We start from the raw sequence: 20391 nt of genomic DNA on the forward strand, positions 1-20391 counted from the left end.
CTTTTTGATGGTAAGTAAAATTTGACTTAGATCATTTTGCTCACATGCCATATATATTTGTGTCGTCTGCGTATAGATGATAATTGATGAGTGGCTGAGTATATAATGTAAAGAGGATAGGTCCTGATACAGAACCTTGCGGGACTCTATAGTTGAGGTTCCTGGCCGCCGATATATCTTCTTTTACTCTCACTCTCTGTATGCGACATGACAGATAAGATTGAATCCAGTTTAATGCGTTCCATTTAATTTCAATACTGTTTTGAAATCAATCGTCAAGGATTTTGTGGTAGATCGTGTCGAAGGCATCAGATAAATAAATAAAAAGGACAAGAACGCCATCTTCCTATTGCCTATTTGAAGTAGCAATTCATCCATTACCCTTAAAAGTGTTATCATCATCATCATCATCATCATCATCATCATCATCATCATCATCATCATCATCATCATCATCATCATCATCATCATCATCATCATTATTATTATTATTATTATTATCATCATCATCATCATCATCATCATCATCATCATCATCATCATCATCATCATCATCATCATCATCATCATCATTATCATTATTATTACTATTATTATTATTATTATTATTATTATTATTATTATTATTATTATTATTATTATTATTATTATTATTATTATCATTATTAATTATTATTATTATTATTATTATTATATCATCATCATCATCATCATCATCATCATCATCATCATCATCATTTATCATCTTTATTATTATTATTATTATTATTATTATCATCATCATCATCATCATCATCATCATCATCATCATCATCATCTTCATTATTATTATTATTATTATATTATTATTATTATTATTATTATTATTATTATTATTATTATTAGGTATTATTATTACTACAAGCCGACGGCATACTGCAACTTTAGATGCCTCTCATATTTGTTCTCTAATTATTTAAAATCGTCTCTATTAAACCAACAAACAAACAAAACAAAAAAGTGTACACCAATAGCAACAGAAAATGTTGTTTTGCAGAATGTTTCGTCGACGTGAATTTTGTTTCTCTTAAAGTTAAAGTTGTTTGCAATGTTTTCGAACAGAAAATTACAGCAGAAAGAAAAATATAAGAAGAATCATAAGCATTGAACGGTCCCAACTGACTGTCAGGTAAGTTTTTTGGTGCAATGGTTTCACGTCTGACCGGTAATTAGGTCTGTGGTTCGATTGTTAATCGAAGCAGGATGATTTTTTGGGATGATTGTTTTCTTTCTGTTTTTTTTTTTCGATTTGCCGGGCACTATTTTATACACATCTTTTTCATATCATGCGAATGCTGAGCATCTTGTTAAAAATATATTGCAGTAAGTTTAACATTTTTGAGTAATAGATCAAAATGTACGACTCTGTTTGTAAGGAAGGGAGGTAAATAAGAAATTGAATCCGATTCATCTTTCTTGCTTCCTTTCGTCCTCTAACAAAACAAGTGACTTTCTTCTTTGACCCGTAGCGGTTGTGACCACTATATAGAAAGAAAGACAAGAAAAATAAAAACAATTGTAAGTATCCGGTGCTTGCAGTCATATGAATTCACAATTGTCTTTTAGAATGTAAGTATCCGGTGCTAGTGCTAGAGAGGTGGGCCTTTGGCCTACCAACCTCCGCTGCACGTCCAACTCGCCTTGAGCGTGCATTCACGTAAAATATAAAGATTTTTTTTAAAAACCTACCTCTGTTTCAAAAACTAGCATCTTTCAACTTTCTAAGAAACATTTTGATTTTTCAGAACTTTAGTTCGTTAAAAAAATACCGGCCAATCTGACCCGTTGAGTCGAATGAAAACGAAATTTTGTTGTTTACACGGTTCAAAGGAAATGCCGTAAATAAGCTTTCATGGACTTCCTGTGTTGTTTTTATAGTGTCACGTGACCGTTTTGAGAAATTTGTCGTCTGCTACAAATAATTAGACCGGTAGGGGGTAGATATTTTCGTTGGAGCAGAGAAAAAGTGAGTATTATTTCTTGGACTTGTAGAGAGGCCTAGGGTCCACCAGCAGACCAGTTGATTGAATGAAAGAGAAAAAGGCCTTTTTTATCCGCCGCCACCACCACCTTGAAAGAGTGGAGGGGGGGGGGGTGCATGCCGACGAGAGGGAAACGTGTCGATTGGTGACCTTGGTGACGTAGAGCATCTCAAGGATGCTGGCAGTTGCAGTTGCAGGTGTTCTTAACCCCTTAACAGCGAAGCTAATTTTTTGCTTTTAGATAGTAGTTTGCTTTTATCTTTATTATTGTTAACGGGGAATACAGCGTTTCCACCAAGAGAGTAGTCAGACTATCGCAACTCGGACTTCAATTGTCTATAATAGTTTTGCCGTTACTTGTCTTTTGATGATAGAAGATTTGGGGTTAGGTCAAAGATCGAATTTCGCCCCTAAAAGGTTGCATTGCTACTGGGTTTGCTCCCCCCCCCCCCCCCCACCCACTTTTTTTTTCACCTTAATATTGTTGATTGCTGCTATTTCCTTTTTTATGATTAGCAAGTGCCGTAGGAGTCTCACAGGATGCAGGAGTACTGCAATTAACCCTTTGCCAGTGACACTGATTTTTTTGTTTTTCAAATAATAGTCTTCATTTATATTATTTTTTAACGCAGAAAAAAACGTTTCCACCATAAGAGCAGTAAGAATATTGATAAAAAGCGCTTTGAGCACGTTGGGTGGATATTGCTCTATATAAAAGCTCAAGTTTTTAAATTGTAATTTGTTTTTTGTCTTTTGATGAAAACGGTAAGATTTTATTTTTGGTCCAAGTAAGATTGATATTCGCCTTTAAAAGGTTTTGTTTTTTCAGTTTTTTTGTTTTGTTTTTCAAATGTGGATACGTTGCTTCTTCCTTTTTTTTTCCTCAACTGGCAAGCTATCGCTGTACTTACCCGCATGGCTTGCACACACAAAAGGATACATCTAGGTCACAATACCTTACATCGAGGTCACAAAATCAGACAACTAGGTCACACATCAAGACATCTCTGTTTCGTTTGTTCCAAGATAGCAAAACAAACCAGACGTCTTGGAGTTCGAAAGAGCTTTCCATAAAATATTTGGTATTTGCAAGACCCCCAGAAACCAATTCCCTATACAGCTCTTGTGCACGGTTACTTATGACCTTGATTTCTTTCGTACCCACCCCCAAAATCCCACTTATTGTGTGTTATAGGCAGAACATAATAAATAGCTGGGCTGCCGCAAACGTGACTAAATTGGCCAAAGAGAGAATCTATACTTTGGCATTAGACACCCATTACCTGATGTCTTGGTTTTTAATCCTAGCCTAGTGAGAGAGAGAAAACAAAACAATCATACATGTATCTGCAAACAGCAGAACGTTTTCATTTTACATTGAGATGGGAAGGGGGAGGGATAACACTATGACAAGAGAGAGAGAGAGAGAGAGAGAGAGAGAGAGAGAGAAGAGAGAGAGAGAGAGAGAGAGAGGAGAGAGAGAGAGAGAGAGAGAGAGAGAGAGAGAGAGAGGTGGGCGGGGGGATGGGGGATAGTAAGGGGGAATGGGAAAAGATGAAAGAAACAATGGGTTGCCTGATGACGTAGATCAAAGGATTGTTACAGCGGTGTTCACGGTGCGTACTTCGTGCAATTTTAACCTTTTACAGTGACACTGATTTTTTTTCTCCAGATTGCTTATGCAGAATAAATCGTTTCCACCAAGAGAACAGTAGTAAGAGTATATTTCGACTCGGGCTGCAATTAAACTATAAATCGCAAAGCTTGTCTTTTAATGATAACATTAAGACTAAGATCTGGAGTTTGGGGAGTGTAAGATGGAATCTCGCCATTAATGGTTAAAATTGTTTTGATTAAAAAAAAAAATTCACACACACACACACACACACACACACACACACACACGAGCGCGCGCGGTCACGACAGCGAGGACCATCACTGACAGAATGTTGCAACGGTAAACCGGTTTACGTGTACATAGATCCTGAGGCTAGATGCCCCGTTACCGTGTACGTAGGCACTCCCCAAAAAAAAAGGAAGAAAGAAAGAGACACACACACACATACTCTCACACACACACACACACACACACACACAGTCTCGCATCCTCTACGAACTAATTTTGCGCACCAATTTTTACTGCACTTATGCACCAAATTGCATACCTATCTAGGGACACTTTTTTCCGTATCTTTTTCTCAATAAACTTTTTAAAAAACCTTTGTTTTGCGCAGCAGGCGGCAGGCACTAGGGGGCACCAACCATTGAATCAGACGAAAAACACACACGATTTAGCGAGGAATGAATCATGAAAATATTTAGGATATAATTTCAAACACAACTTTTGATATTCATCAAGGATTGTCTAGTACCGAATGTTTTTTGATAGAAAACAAATGTATCTTCAAATCTAAACTGCTTTTGACGGTAAGCGGTAAGTTTTTTATTTATTTTTCTGTCCAAACGAATGATTTGTCCTGGTATAGAAGCTAAGTATTGGTAACACCGGCGCAGCTCTCTAGAATAGATAGTTTAGGGAGTCGTGACCGTTCGCGATGCGCCCGATGCCGATAACTCAAGCCAAAGACTAGTCTTCTCAGTCAGCTCATGTTTGAGTTTGATGGAGGGGTTATCATTCACAGTACAGAAATTAAAAATTAAATGGCAAACGGTACTAAAACTAGGCAATCTGATAAACGAAAATAAAATAAGACATCGGAAAACGCAAGCAGCTGGCCACCAATGCATTCAACCAACTCCGACTCCAAATCAAATTAATAGGGAGTTTAAGTTTAATAGAAATTCTAAATGTACCTCACACACTTGAAACCAATGTCATATGAAAGAGCTGGCAACACAGATTACAAAACAGTTTGAATTTTGTTTCTATCTTGATTAGAAATGTAGTTACGGCAGTTCAAAGTCTGACATTTCAGACCGATTTTTACCCCAAAATTACCATTGCAAAGTTGTGAACGAAATCGCGTGATGTATAAAATGGTTAAAACAGTCAATATGGAGTTCTTATCATATATTGTATACCAAAATATTGAGGACAATGCATTTACATTAATAAAGAAGACGATAAACATTTCAAATTAACACATTATTACATAATATGACGCAAATATTACATAATCAAAAACTCGGCTAGACGTAAGAAAAATTTGCTATATCACTTTTGGATTTATCCCCAATATCTCACTGAAACAATTGCAAATAATTCCCCTCTTTGAATTAATACATAGAGAATAAAAAAGGGTTTGAGAGTATTTAAATGAAAAGATATAAACATGTTGTGTAATGATATAATGAGTTTATTTTTACCTATGGCAATTTAATTGCATATGCCATATAAATAAAATGGTAGATTGAAAAAGTTCAAATAAATTGAAACGGATTCCCTATTATAATTAGAAGGAAAGTTCTGGCTTTTAATACTTTAAAAAATTCGGCTGAACCACTTTGGGTTTATTGCTATTACATCATTTGAACTGACAATATAATTTTATCCCCCCCCCCCCCCTTCTCTCTCAATGTATGGGGGTGTCAAAATGTATAACTAAAAGAACTTCTTACCATAATAATTATTAAGGCTAAGGCCTTTAGAATATGGATACAAATGATAAACATATGGGAAAGAAACTTGATGACTTGATGGCAAAGTAAAATAAAATTCAATTAAAGCAATTGGTATTTATAAAATATCGATATTATTAATATCGGATTTCACAAAGAGAAGAAATATACGAACTTTTAAAACAAAAACTATAAAATGCCCATAAATAAAGTTGGAAAGTATGTATTCAAAAAAAAAAAACATAGTAAATAATAGTACTGAAAATATTATGGACTAAAATTAAAATAATACATAACTAAATTTAAAATATCGATATGAATATCGATATCGTCAGGCAGCCATGATGAGAAGATAATGTAAACATGGCATTTCGGCGCAGAGTGAAAAGGTGTCTGCGCATCGATATAGAGCCCTGAAATTTGGTATGAATAAAGTTTAGATGTTATTCTAAAAACAAGCGTTTAAATTTTAAAAACACACGCGGTAAATAAAAAAATAAATGCATTTGAAAATTGCCAAATTTTAACTTCATATAACTTCTGGAATTGTTAATGGATTTTTCCTTAATTGGCACCATTTAAAAGGAAATTGAAAGATGAAAATAATGATACCAAAATATCTGCGATATTCCTCTTTATAACGAAGTTATGCATCTTTAATTGAACCCCCCAAAACGCGAACAGCAATTTCCAGTCACAACTTTCCTATGGGCGAGTTGGGTCAAAATTTGACTGCCACTTCTGCTGCTCACTAAACTGCCTATTAATAGGCAGTTTAGTGATATTGTGGTATCATTATTTTCGTCTTTCAATTTCCTTTTAATTTTAATTTTATTAAATGGTGTCAATTAAACTCCGAAATTTATTGAATAGAAATAACATAATCAGTGTGAGAATAAACTAATACAGATTTACGAAACTGTTATTGACATAAAGTTAAAGTGGTGACTTCAGGGAGGCCTTCTGAAAGGTGGCGTTTTTATGCACCTCCGTTGGAGGTGTACAAAAACGCACCGTTTTTATGCACCTCCGATAGTGGTGATGGTAAATTAATGAAAATGTTGCTGCATACGTCCATGAGGTTTAAATAGTTTTAGATTGTAGTTTAGCACGCTGATTACAGATTACTGATGTACGTTTATACAATGATAATAAATTAAAGAATAATAATAATAAACAATAATTTAAAAAGTCAAAAGTAAAAAAGAAACATGGCACACAACTACTGATCTCAAATAAATAAATAATTTTAGAAAATTAAAATCAAAGTTTTTTTAAAAACATGAAAAAATGTTTTTGAAAAAAAATAAAAATAAATAAAGTAAATTTAAAAAAACAAACTATGTCTACAATGGGAATCGAACCCGGTACTTTCAAGGTTAGAGTCTGACAGCTTGTTCACTGAGCTACGGAGCCACCTGACTGTCCATCACATTTAATAAGGTCTTTCTAAAACATTATTTTACCTTCAATGCAAATTCTATTTGCTGGTTTTATATTTCGATTTTTAAAATTATTAATATTTTTATATAAATTTATTACGCAGTGGCTATTTTTACAGTCCCGTAAAGATGGTTCTCGGGGCTATTTTTACAGTCCCGTAAAGATGGTGCTCGGGGCTATTTTTACAGTCCCGTAGCGATTTTTACAGTACTGTCATTTTTATGACATATAATTTGTGTTTTTGCATAAGTTATGTTTACAGTACAGAACAGCCCGTTTTCTATCATCAGTGGGCAGGTTAGGTTGTATGTCTTGAATTTTTTTCTGTCAAACAGACATAATATAGATCTAAGTAGTAGTTTATTAAACACTGAAAGTATTTAGTTCCTGCTTGAAGTCGACACCCCTCAAGATATAATACTTTACAGGTTTGGCTTTTGTTTATACTTTACCAGCATTAACCAGCCAGGAAGGACTAACGGTTTATACAATTTTAAAAAACGTAACATTCAGGGTGTAGTCTTCTCATGTGAAAGTGGGTTTGAATCCCCTTTCAGAAAAGAGGCCGTTCACAAACCAATTGGACACATTTTGACCATTTTAGAACCCCCCCCCCCCCCCCCCATGTGGATGTCCATAGTAAAAATGCACATTGCGAAACACCCCATATTGTTCTCTTGAATAATAATTTTAAAAAAGAAAGTAAATAATGATGATGATTATCTACCATGGGCGGTCATGATCCAAAAGAATAGAGGTGCCCAAGACTGATCCTCATTAGGGCGCCGAGGTGGAGAGGGCATTTTGCTTTGGTCCCACCATCGCATTGTTCCTACTCCTTTACCGATTGACCCAGCGATTGTTCCGACCAGACAAGGGTGGTCGCTGTATTGCTCCTCCTTCACAGTTAGGAGATTGTTATTGTTCTCGCCAAAGCGGGTGACTCACCTTGTGGTCAGACTCCTCTGCCTAGGCTTTGAGGTACTACTAGGGAAAGAGATAGATTGAGAAAAGAGAAAGGAAAAGAGACAGAGAGAGAGAAGAGAGAGAGAGAGAGGAGAGAGAGAGAGAGAGAGAGAGAGAGAGAGAGAGAGAGAGAGAGAGAGAGAGAGAGGGGGGGGGAAAGAAAGAGAGGGATAGAGAAAGAATGAAAGAGAGAGAGAGAGAGAGAGAGAGAGAGAGAGAGAGAGAGAGAGAGAGAGAGAGAGAGAGAGAGAGAGAGAGAGAGATAAAGAAAGGGATTGGGAAGGAATGAAAGAAAGAGAGAAAAAGAGAGATATAGAAAGAAAGGGATAGAGAAAGAGTGTGTGTGTGTGAGAGAGAGAGAAAGAGAGAGAGAGAGAGAGAGAGAGAGAGAGAGAGAGAGAGAGAGAGAGAGAGAGAGAGAGAGAAACAAAGAAAGAAAGAAATAAAGAAAGGGATAGAGAAAGAATGAAAGAAAGAGTGAGAGAAAGAGAGAAGGGTGGGGGGGGGGGGGGGAGAAAGAAAGAGGGACAGAGATAGAAAAAAGAATGTTAAAAAAAAAAAGAGAGAAGAGAGAGAAAGAGAAAGAAAGAAAGACATAGAGAAAGAATAAAAGAAAGAGGGAGGTAGAGAGAGAGAGTGTGTGTGTGTGTGAGAGAGAGAGAGACTGCTAACTAGCTGCACCTGAACGAAGTAAGTGAGTTTTAGAGCTAAATTAGCGTCTACTCAGCCTATCTGTTACGAGGGCTCTTTCAGAAATAACCGAAAAATGCCCATTGCTCAGGAACCAGTGGAGATTTTTTAATTCTGTAAACGACATGATATTCCTTATTTCCTTACGGATATTCCCAGAAATTATGAAGTGCATCATTTTGCACAATGAATTTCTAGACGATTTTAAAGATGGCGGCTCACCTTGAAACTTGGTCAAAGGAGGAAATCAGAGCTGTCATTCATGCGTTTTTTGAACGCCAAAAGTCTGAATCCTACCAAAATTCATAAAGAACTTCAGAGTGTATATGGTGAGCATGTTATAAGCCGTACACAAGTCTATCACTGGTGTAATTTGTTTGAAGTCGGCCATTCCGACTTGACAGACAGGGAAGGGAGAGGGTGTTCGATAACTGCGACGTCAGAAGACAATGTGAAGCGAGTTGATGAGCTTATTCGTCAATACAGGAGGTTGAAACTTCATGAAATCGCAAGCAGTCTTGAAATTTCGGAAACTTCTGCCCATAGAATTGTTGTATTTGATGAACTTGGCTACAGAAAAGTCAGCGCAAGATGGGTTCCTAAGCAATTGACAGACAATCATAAAGAACAAAGATTGGACATCTGCAGGGAACTTTTGAGAAGAAGCAAGAGCTCACGCAGGGTTCACGGGCATACTGCCAACGCCGGCGGAGACTTTCTAGGGTACGATGTGACTTTTCTTGACAGCATAGTCACCGGTGATAAGACTTGGTTGCACCATTGCACCCAGAAACAAAGCAAGATTCGATGACATGGAAACATCCATCCTCACCTGTCGCGAAGAAATTCAAAGTCATGCGGTCAGCAAAGAAAATAATGGGAACTGTTTTCTGGGACAGTCGTGGTGTTATTCTGTTCGAAACCTTACAACCTGGAGAAACAATCAATGCTGCAAGGTACTGCCAAACTCTTGACAAGCTTAGGGAGGCCATTCGCAGAAAGCGCCCAGGGCAGTTGACCAACGGGGTCATTTTGCAACACGACAACGCTACACCCCACACAGCACGAGTGACGCAAGGTTGGCTAGAGAAATATGGATGGGAGATTTTGCCACACCCACCTCACAGTCCAGACCTCGCACCATCTGATTATCACCTCTTTGGGCCACTGAAACGTGAGCTGGCAGGAAAGCGCTTTGATGTCGATGAAGAGCTTGTTGAACATGTGCGGAAATGGCTACAAAACCTTGACGGAAATTTCTTCCGAGAGGGTATCTATTCCATGGTGCGGCGTTGGCAGAAGTGTGTCGACAGACTTGGCTGTTACGTAGAGAAATGAAGGACGAGTCAAGGTATGAACATGTGCAAGAATTTTGTTGATAGCATAAAGAACGCGGATTTTACAGGCATTTTTCGGTTAATTATGAAAGAGCCCTCTTACTATTTATAAATCTATAACCGCAAGCCGTAAAAATAGCCACGAGAACCATCTTTACGGGACTGTAAAAATAGTCCAGAGAACCATCTTTACGGGACTGTAAAAATAGCCCCGAGAACCATATTTACGGGACTGTAAAAATAGCCACTGCGAATTTATTAACAAAAACGTCCTACAGATGTCACAATATAACTTTCGCCATGTCTAAATACAGAAACACAATATCGTTGATGAAATTGGGTGGGATACGCATGCTAGACGGAGGTGTATAAAAACGATCCATTAAGATACACCGTCAATGGAGGTGCATAAAAACACTACGCTTCTGAAAGCTCCTCGCCTTATAATTGTAAGGCAAACAACCCAAATATTCCTTCAAATAACCATAAGAAAAAAAACATAACCTAGTACCTTTAACTAACCCTAAAACAAACATCCTAGCAGCTTTACTAAGACTTAAAATTATAACTAACCCTCTTAATAGACTAATGGTAATAGTAATAGAAAGAACAATTTCTCCGATTGCGAACTAACCCTAATTTAAAAAAACAACAACATAGGACTGCTTTGAACTACTTTTCAACACTTCACAAAACAAAATGCAGCCGAGAACCCAAAACAATGGTCAAATTATTAGGAAATTTTAAACTTTCACTAATCTATCAAAGTTTTTAAAATGCTGCTATATATTGACAAATTGAATAAATAAATGCATGACAAAAGATCCACGGTGAAAATGGAAATTTAAGGAGATGGTAGGAGCTTTCAGAAGCCCCCCCCCCCCCGGACATAAAATAGTGGAATCTGGGGCCTCACAAAATACAAAAAAACCTAGAAAGTATTGATTTGTACCACTGCAAACAATTGCGTCGCATAATCGGAATCTGTTGGCCAGAGGCAATTACAAATACTGATCTCTATGAAACAACCAAAGTCCAACATCTGAGTAACTACAATACTAAAATAACAGCGGTAGAATGTATTTGATCACATCTTACATCAAGATGATAATCATAACATCCCATCCCAAACTGCAGTGACAGAATATTTCCTACAGCTACAAGGCAACAAATATGTAGGGATACCACAAACATCAATAGTAACTACCCTGAACCAGGATCTCTCTACATATCAGAAATTTCTGAAATTCAGATGAGGCCGAATTAATCCCTGAAGAATAAGAAAAACTGCAGTGCCCTCCATACTAGAGTCACAACAAGATCTTGACAGCCTCAAAACTTTGGCCCAGGATTGTGACCAATGGAAACAATTAACAACATGGATAGAGAGAACAGATATACCTCTCGAATTTTAAAACTCGGTGGCTGAGTCACACAATTCTCAGCAAGCGTCATTCAGACAGCGAGGCCTACTACTACGACTATCATTCATTCGCTCAATCATCACTTGAAAAAAGTTTTAAAAGTAAAAGAAAGAGGCAGAAAAAGAACTAGAAGTATCCCTAAAAAAGAGCTCTTCTCAGTCTCAGCGGCCAATTTTGTGATATTTTTACCTTCACTTTAAATCTAAAGAGAGATCTTTTTGCAAAAAAGATACTTGTATCTCATTTGGTGGCATTTCTCTTCACTTCCTTCGGCAATATAGGTAAACTAAATTTTTCTGCACTGCACTGCACAATGCTGTTGCCATTTGGCACGCAGCTTAGAGATTGCATGTAAAGGTTTATTACAATGATAGTAATAAGAATGAGAATATTTTTTTTAAACAAAGGCGTAAAAAAACCCAAAGCTGATCAATAAATAAAGACAACAAAATAATAATACATAATAATAATAATAATAATAATATAATAATAATAATAATAATGATGATAATAATAATAATAGAATTAATTATTTTTTTTATTTAAAGGATTTTTTAAAAAAGTCTTTATTATTAGAGAAACACAAAAATGGAAATACTGATGATATTAATAAAATTTAAAAAAAGAACTACTACTACTTATACTATAATAATAATAATAATAATAACTACAGTAATAATAATGATAATAATACAAATGATGATGATAATAATAACAATAATAAAGCATCTCTAAAGCTCATAGGCATAACGATGTAATGTTGAAATGATCATCAATGTCAAATTGTGGTTGTTCGTCAATTTACTAAAACTTGACATAAAAATGACTAAATTTGAAGTTTTAAATTTGGCAGGTCTGCCCTTTGTAGATTGTTTATTTTACTAATTTTCCTTACTTAAATCAACAATTCAGTTGACACAACCTAATACTTAATACAGCATGGCTATTTTTTTGGTTTTAACATCTCCTTTCGTTGGTGATACCATTTGTGGATTTTTCTTTCATCCTTAGATGTTGGGCCGCATTTTTGCCAGACGCATGACAAGCCTTGCTAAACCTCTGCCAAAGGTCTCAGAGGGAACTTATCCTGTGCCCAATAACCCAAAATACAAAAAATTGATGGATATGCAGACTCACTTTTGTGTAAGTTGAAATTAGAGAAATACTTTTTTAAGAATTACCACTTTAAGTTTAAGGGATTATCCATACAGCAAATGGAACTCTTTATGGAGAAAAAGAAAGCCTAGAGTAGCATGCTTTTCACATTTTCAACATGTTGCAAATTTAAGAATTTGATCACTTTATCTATGAAGGGGCTCATATAATTTTGAATTAACTTTTCTAAATTAGTCTTTTATTTTTTATATTATGCAGCTTTTAAAGATGTGACACCGGCACCAGACTCAAGAGCACAAGTTTCCTCTGTCCACAAAAATAAATAAATGACATTCTTTGCCTTCTTTATTTTAATAAAGAACACAGAGATAAGTCGATAATAATACACTCAATAACTGCAATTCGCCCACCTCCCAATCTCCGTTCCTCATACTCATAAGTTATGTGTGCCATATGTGCTTTCCTCTATTCTTTTCTAATTGAGTAACTAGTTTTTCTCATCGAGGTACTACACCCCCCTTGTAGCTGTGTTCCAAGAAACATTTCTCCGTTATAGCCATGCATGATTTATATGAATTAATTGAATGGGGATTTAAAAATTTCCCATTGTAGCCGAGCTCCCGTTGCAACCAAGGCCGTTATACTTGAGCTGTACTGTACCTAATCACTCCACTCCACTTTTTATGTCCCTCGCACCTCTCTTCTCACCTCAAATTGTTTCTTGATTTTAATAACAGTAACAGTAACAGCAGTCATTGCCTCACTAGTACTAGTATTGCAGGTACTAGTACACCTTAGATAGAGTGAGGAACGGCATGCTTGAGACACTGTTCAAACCACACACAAACATACTCAATACACACTCACTTAATACATTAACTAATACAGTTTAGGCCAGATAGAGGAGAGTGAGGCAGCTTTAGTTTCTGTTCAATGCAGCGATAATCAATAAGGAAAAAAAATATATCAACAAATGAGAAAGTTAATGTCCGTTTTATTCGATATTTTCTGTGATTCCATGTTAGCCTGTGATAGTTTTTGAGATTTTCGTGTTGCCAGTACTGTGAAAATAAAGGGATTAAAGTGGGGGATTGCGACTTGTTCGAAATTCAAGTGTTCAAGATTTTCGTACTGCACCATCTGTCGGCGTCAGATTATTTTTACTCAATTCTTTAACTCACTCAACCCTAATACCGACTATACCTGTAGTTTACCTGAGTTACTTTTACCCCATGCCTGTTTATAATATTTTTCTGAGACAAATTATAGGCGTAATAAAAACTAATGCTTTTAGTTGTTGCATGTTAATTATAATTGAATAAAACTAAAACTATCTATGTGCATGCTCATTTTTAATACATTTTTTCCAATATTGAAAAACAGCAAAAGTCTCTAGGAATACTAGGATTGAGTGCGTTAAAAAGAAAACTTTTTTAAATAAACAAATTCACTTTTGAATATTGATTTCACCTTGGGTATAAATTGGCTCCAGATAGAAATCGTCCATATTGTTAAAAAGATATTGTAGAAAATAAGTAGGGAAAATGGAATAGTACAAAATTAAAAAGAAAAGAAATAAAAATGCACTGACTGGATGAAAAAGGAAATAGACCACAATCAGTACTACCCATCAAATTTATTGGCATCAGAAAGAATGGGAGAGATGTGAGAAGTTACCACATATCAGGGGAATTATTTGTTGTTTTATTTATTCTGAGGGGGTGGACGTTATTCAACAATGCCTCAGCAATCTATAGGATGATTCACTTAAAAAAATGTATGTATATATTTATTATTTTTTTCAATACGTATTTTAAAATTTTAAAAATTTCTTAATCCATCATAGGCTCAAGATGGCAAAATGGTTTGGCAAAAGATGCCCCAGGACCTTTTCTTGTACCGTATGACAATTGGACTGGTCGGCGTTGGTTTCTTGATGACTGTCGGTTCGCTGGTCAAATTGGCTACTCCTCCTAAGAACAATTAAGCAGTTGTAATTGTATTTATTAATTTGTGAGTGAGGAAAGGGATGGGGGGGGGGGGGGGGGGGGGGGGGGGGGCGTTATTCTGTAACTTTGGGCAGGAGCACTTTTTTCATGAAAATTTACTGTAATTTAAGTTTTAAGTAAAGATGTGAGTTTCATGTGAGTGTATTAATGTTAATTTATAAAAGAAAAATCTGATGATTTGTTACAGTGTAAATCATTTTGTAATGTGTATGACTTCTAGAAGTATAATAAAGTATAACCATTTTTTCCCTCTCTTTTAGATAGGCCTCATTTGTTTTTCATTCATTTGAATTGTACAACATATTCTAAAAGCGAAATCATTAGTAAAAATTGAATTTGTTCTGTGCGTTATTCTGTAACTTTGTTAATTTCTGTGCGTTATTCTGTAACTTTGGGCAGGAGCACTCTTTTCATGAAAATTTAATGTAACTAAAGTTAAAGTTTTAAGTTAAAGATGTGAGTTTCATGCGAGTGTATTAATGTTAATTTATAAAAGAAAAATCAGATGATTTGTGACAGTGTAAATCATTTTGTAATGTGTATGACTTTTAGAAGTATAATAAAGTATGACCATTTATTTTCTCTCATTTAGATAGGCCTCATTTGTTTTTCATTCATTTGAATTGTACAACATATTCTAAAAGTGAAATCATTAGTGTAAAAATAGGTTTCCCAAACTGCTGCTGTTAACAGGTGAATTTTTCTTCATGAAACATCAAAAATGAGGTCTCTTTGAACAGTCTCTCTTCCTCGTGAATTTTATTGGTGAAAAACTTATACCATTAAAATAAGCAGCCTTTGAAGATAATATTTTAAATTGGGCCTGCTATCTTGTTTCAACTCAAAGCGCCATCCATGTAAACAAAGCCTGTTTTTTTTTCTTCCCCTATTTGTTTTCTTTTCATAAATCATAAAAATAAAAATGAGGCCTATTTCAACAGTTTCTGTCTGTCTTGAACTTAAGTTAATTGTGAAAAACATATACGATTAAAATCAGCAGCCTTTGATATTACAAGAGCAAAAATTGGGCCTGCTTGCTTTTTTCAGTGCATACGCCATATATGTAAATAAAGCCTTTTTTTCCTTTCCCCAACCAAGATTTATTCTTCTTCTCAAACCATCAAAAAATGAAACTTTAAAAACCCATAACTTTTTATTTATTTTCCGATTTTGATAAATAAAGTGTTATTTTCCATGGTTTTGGAAGTCACATGTGGCTTTGTAATTTAATTTTTGCTATTTGTACAACGAAATTTTAGTTTGGGATACCTAGTAAAAATTGAATTGCGGGTGGTTGGATGGGAGCATCACCCTTGAATCATATACCTATGATGTTCGCATGGGTGTACGATCCGATAGTGATGTCGTTTCTTCTTCTCTTTACTAGCCTATCCTGCTTCTTTGGTTTGTGATTGTATTTTTGACAGGGGATATTTTTTTTCTGTAAATCTTCTGTCTGTTTGTTCTTGGTTATTTATAATTTAGCTTATGATATCTTTAGGTTATGATTTTGATTTACATTTGTACTATTTTTGTTAGATTGCTTGTTTTTTTGTTTCAGCGGTCTCTCATATAACCTCAATTGTGTTGGAAGAGACCTAAAGCAACAAACAAACAAAAAAAAAAAAATTGAATTTGTTCTGTGCGTGTATCTCTACAGGATTTTAAATTTAATCTATTGATCAATTTGAATGTGACTCTCATTGTGAGGATCGTGTGCCGGGATGTGACACACAGGATATACATTATTATTGCACTTAGACACTACTTTAGTTTTTCGTTTAAACCCATTCCATTGTCTTGCTTTTTCTCAGGCTGTATAAGAAGAAAACAGAAGAACTATAGATTAATAATCTATTGCCCGTCTCATCACCTTTTCTTTTTACTGGCACTTCGGTGGCATGAAATTGTTGCAAGTGCTCTTAACATTTTATAAACTACTGTACTGTAATACAAGAAAATTACCTCCTGCAATTTACAATGAAACCTCAGGGTAACAGTAACAGTGATGATGGGACCAGCCTAAGTCTATGTGCATAGCAAATGCGAGGAGTAGGAAATCGCATGTACGAGTCAACTCGCGCAAGTAACATATTAATATTGGCCTAATAAATGTATGCAGTGAAAGCGATTCCAGCCTCACGGGTTATTTGCTGCATTGCAATTGCAGGAAAAGTTTATGGAATGAAAAATTACTTCTTTATCGCGACTCACGAGAGTGACATGTTGTGGGTAGTGTTGTGAGAGTTGATTTATTGCATGTTCTCTAACAACAAGGATGTTGATCATCTCATTTCTGCCATTTCGTGAGGTCATTCATATGGCTGGCATCATGGTAGTGTTTTGCATCACTTGCGGCCGCAAAAAATTCCAAAATTTCACTGATTTGCATTGCTGTCGCAAAATCTGCATTTTTTTGGGTGCAAACTCAGCAATTTTTTTCAAATTTTAGAGATTTTGCAAAGAAAAAAAAACAAAAATAATAATAAAAAAAAGTAAAAAAACATACAAACAACGAAATTTTGTCTTTTAATTTGATAGCTCGTTTAGAACGTGAAAATAAATGAGTAGCTTCTTTTTTTACTATCCCATTTTCGTCCTTTTTACTGGCGCTGATATGACCTTGAATTTGTTTCAGGTGCCGTGAAATCCTTAAAAACAAACAATGAACTAAAGGGTTTTTAGGAAAATTAATCGCAAATTTTGCTGTTTTTAGCTTGCAAAATTTGGGATTTTTTTTTTCTTAAAAAAACCGTCATTTCAGACATGGAACAAGAGGGGGAAAGATCATTAGAACAGAAATGTTAATAAAGCGTGCAGTGTCATCAGCAACGAATTGAATGTTGATGGCAATCCTCATTCCCTTTATGCTTTGCGGTAAATCAACGGATGTTTAGAAAAATATGCAGTGAAGCAGTTTCGTTGTCTTTGCACCATTGCTTGGTCTACTACATATCTTGAATTCGTGTAGACACATTTTGCAATACGGTCTGTGAGTTGAGTAGGTATCTGTACTAATCGATTTGTTTAGAATATCCCACTTTGAAGCCATATTCCAAATGCTTTTTCAACAGTTTTTCTACTGGTGTACAAACGTTTGTTGAAACATTCCTACTCTAGAGACAAAGTTCCCCTACCATTACCATGGTTTGACAGGAAAATTTGTTAAGGGATAAGCATCATCAGCTGCAAACACAAAAGGTGCCACACATCTAAATTGACTCTGGCAGACCATAACCTCTGGCATCGAAATCGAACGCTATAGTTTGGCCACTTTTAATCGCTATGTACATCCACTCATGCGAGGAACCTGCTGCTTCCAGACACGATTTTATTTCGCAAGCAATTTCTTGCTTCTCGCAAATGCAAAGCATACAGACTAAAATCCCTATTATAGCCGAATTTCAAGGGAAATATCCCAAATGGCCTGAATCTCTCTCTGACAAACACTTTAAACTTCTTGGTGTGTGTGTGTGCTTTGTGCTACGCACTCTCTGTCTGCAACAAGTACAAGGCCCATGTAATACTTAAAATGATGAAGCATAAAAGTAGCCTATACACACAGAGTATTCACGAACTAGGCCTAGTCTAGTTCTTCGTTGCCTTTAGCTGTAGGCTTACCTGAGTGTAAGGTAGGCTAAATCATTGTATTTGGAGATATTGAGTGACCCCTGTTATAACCAATTAGGCTCTTAAAATGAAAAGTCCCTGATGTAGCCAGAATATTTTACTAGGGCAAGAAAGGAGAAAAAAACATTTTTAAAAACCTTATTATAACCGGGTTCTTGTTCTGGACCTATATATGGGGTCCACTGTGAACATTTGATGGGCGAGGGCACAAAAGAAATAATTTGTGATCACCACTTAAAACATTGCAGTTTTTAAAAAGTTTATGCATGTTTTTGATGCTTTAATTTTTTTTTTCATTGGCTGAGCTTAAGATTAAGAGCAGTGTCTGACATTGTCATTGCCAAAACCTATTCCAGCCAAGAAGTGTGTGGCTTTGTGGTCTAGTATTTCACTGGTTTGAGTAATGCTCTGGGCGGTGCAAAGTTAAGTTCTTTGAAAAGTAGTGACAAATTAGGGAGGAGGCACCAGAGAAGATAAAGATCTGAAATAGTGTATGAAACAGTGCCAGACAAAGCAGATAGAAAAATATAAGGAAAAAAGCATCCCCAAAAAATCAGCCTGCCTCGACTGGACATGGAACTTCAGACCTCTTGATTACCTGTCAGACATGCTACCATTACATCACGGCTATCCGATAGTTGAGACAATTTAATTCCTATAGATAGTATGCAGATGACGTCACTCAGGCCTTTGTTATTGTTTTTGCCATCCGCGTTTGTGAGTTGTTCTCACTAAACTGTATTAACCATACTATAAAAGTTCATGGTTACACAGAGTTTGTGTGTTGGTCCGTTATACTTCCGGATGGCAATGTTGTGAACTCCTTGGCCAAGCGCATTCTATCTATACTCTTCACAAGGCTAGGCATTTCCACTGTGAGCCCCCTCACCTGCATCACACTCACACATCACAACACTGAACAAGGAGACAAGGACGAAGACATTTTGAGTACATTTTTATTTTGAAAATATAGGAATCAGGTAACTGGTGTAAGATAAAGATCTGAAAAGGTGTGTGTGAAATATTGTCAAAGCAGAAAGAACAATACAAGAAAAAAATCCCCTACTGGTGACATAAGAGCAACAATTACACCACAGAGGTTACCCAATAGTTTGGATGATTGAATGCCTTTATTCTTCACAAGAGTATCTATGCAAGAGAAAAACCCATACCAAAAATTCTTTCCCATTTCTCTCAGCACTGGGGGGTGTAAAAACAGTGCCTGGCTACTGTGGGGGAAAAAATTGTATTCGCACTTCACATTCATCATGTCTCGTGCTAGTCTTACATGTAAATTGTTTGTTGACTGGTGACTGCTTGTAAATTGTAGAGTGCTTTGTCGAGCTCATTTTGCTTTAGTAGTGGATATTATCGTATAATGGCTCAGGTTTTTTCCTGAATACCCTGATGTTACTAAGGTTAAATAAACTCGCTTAAGATAAATCTCATTAATCATAGCTTGGTTTAAATACAGTACTCGCTGGATTATGGCATATTAAATTCCAGCACTGTGTGACCAAATTGGTTCTATTACTTGCACACACAGCATGTAGTCAACCCTTAGTGTTATAAAAACCCTAATTAGTTCTATTTATTAAAGGGTAATACATTTATTTAGAATGTCAATGGACTCAGTCATAAGATGTCTACAACTACATGCATTAATATGAGAGTTTTGGGATAGGTTGGATGGTGTAGAAACGCTTAGTGCCAGTACATACAAGCAGTTTGTGGTTGCTTGTCATCATAAGAGAAGAGGCATGTGGCTTGTATTGTCGTGTCCGGGTAATCTAGGGCAAAAAGAAAAAATTCAGTCGAGAAATGATATATCATCATCAGGACTGTGGTAAAATGTCGATATATCAATCATTCAAAAAAATAAAAGGGAAACAAATGAGAAACAACGAGATAATAATAAGGGAAGTCAATATTGATGATTTGGTGGCCTTCAAAAGGGACAGTTTTGAAATATATTAGATAACGATTAACTTTATTTGACCAAATATGCTATTCTGGTCTGTCTCTGAACGTAAAGAATATTTTTATTATACCCTTTCCTACCCTGACAAGGATGTCAAATAAGGAATTGCCCTCATGAAGTTCCTGTGCAAAAGTGTAGGGTCTTGATAGCTACTGTAGAGGTATGGCTGGAAAATGATCCCAATGGTGCACTCTC

General features: G+C 35.9%; 1 long non-coding RNA gene across 1 annotated transcript; it reads left to right on the forward strand.

Annotated features, from left to right (window-relative positions):
- Nucleotides 1-1413: 1413 nt before the first annotated feature.
- LOC144972632 (uncharacterized) lies at nucleotides 1414-14613 on the forward strand. Its single transcript, XR_013645387.1, has 3 exons — nucleotides 1414-1557; nucleotides 12472-12603; nucleotides 14423-14613. It is a non-coding gene; the product is annotated as an uncharacterized LOC144972632 (long non-coding RNA).
- Nucleotides 14614-20391: the final 5778 nt, after the last annotated feature.

The sequence above is a fragment of the Berghia stephanieae genome, chromosome 1 (genome assembly GCF_034508935.2).
Source record: "Berghia stephanieae isolate SIO BIC M18660-M18661 chromosome 1, UCSD_Bste_1.3, whole genome shotgun sequence".
Taxonomy (NCBI): Eukaryota; Metazoa; Mollusca; class Gastropoda; order Nudibranchia; family Aeolidiidae; genus Berghia; species Berghia stephanieae.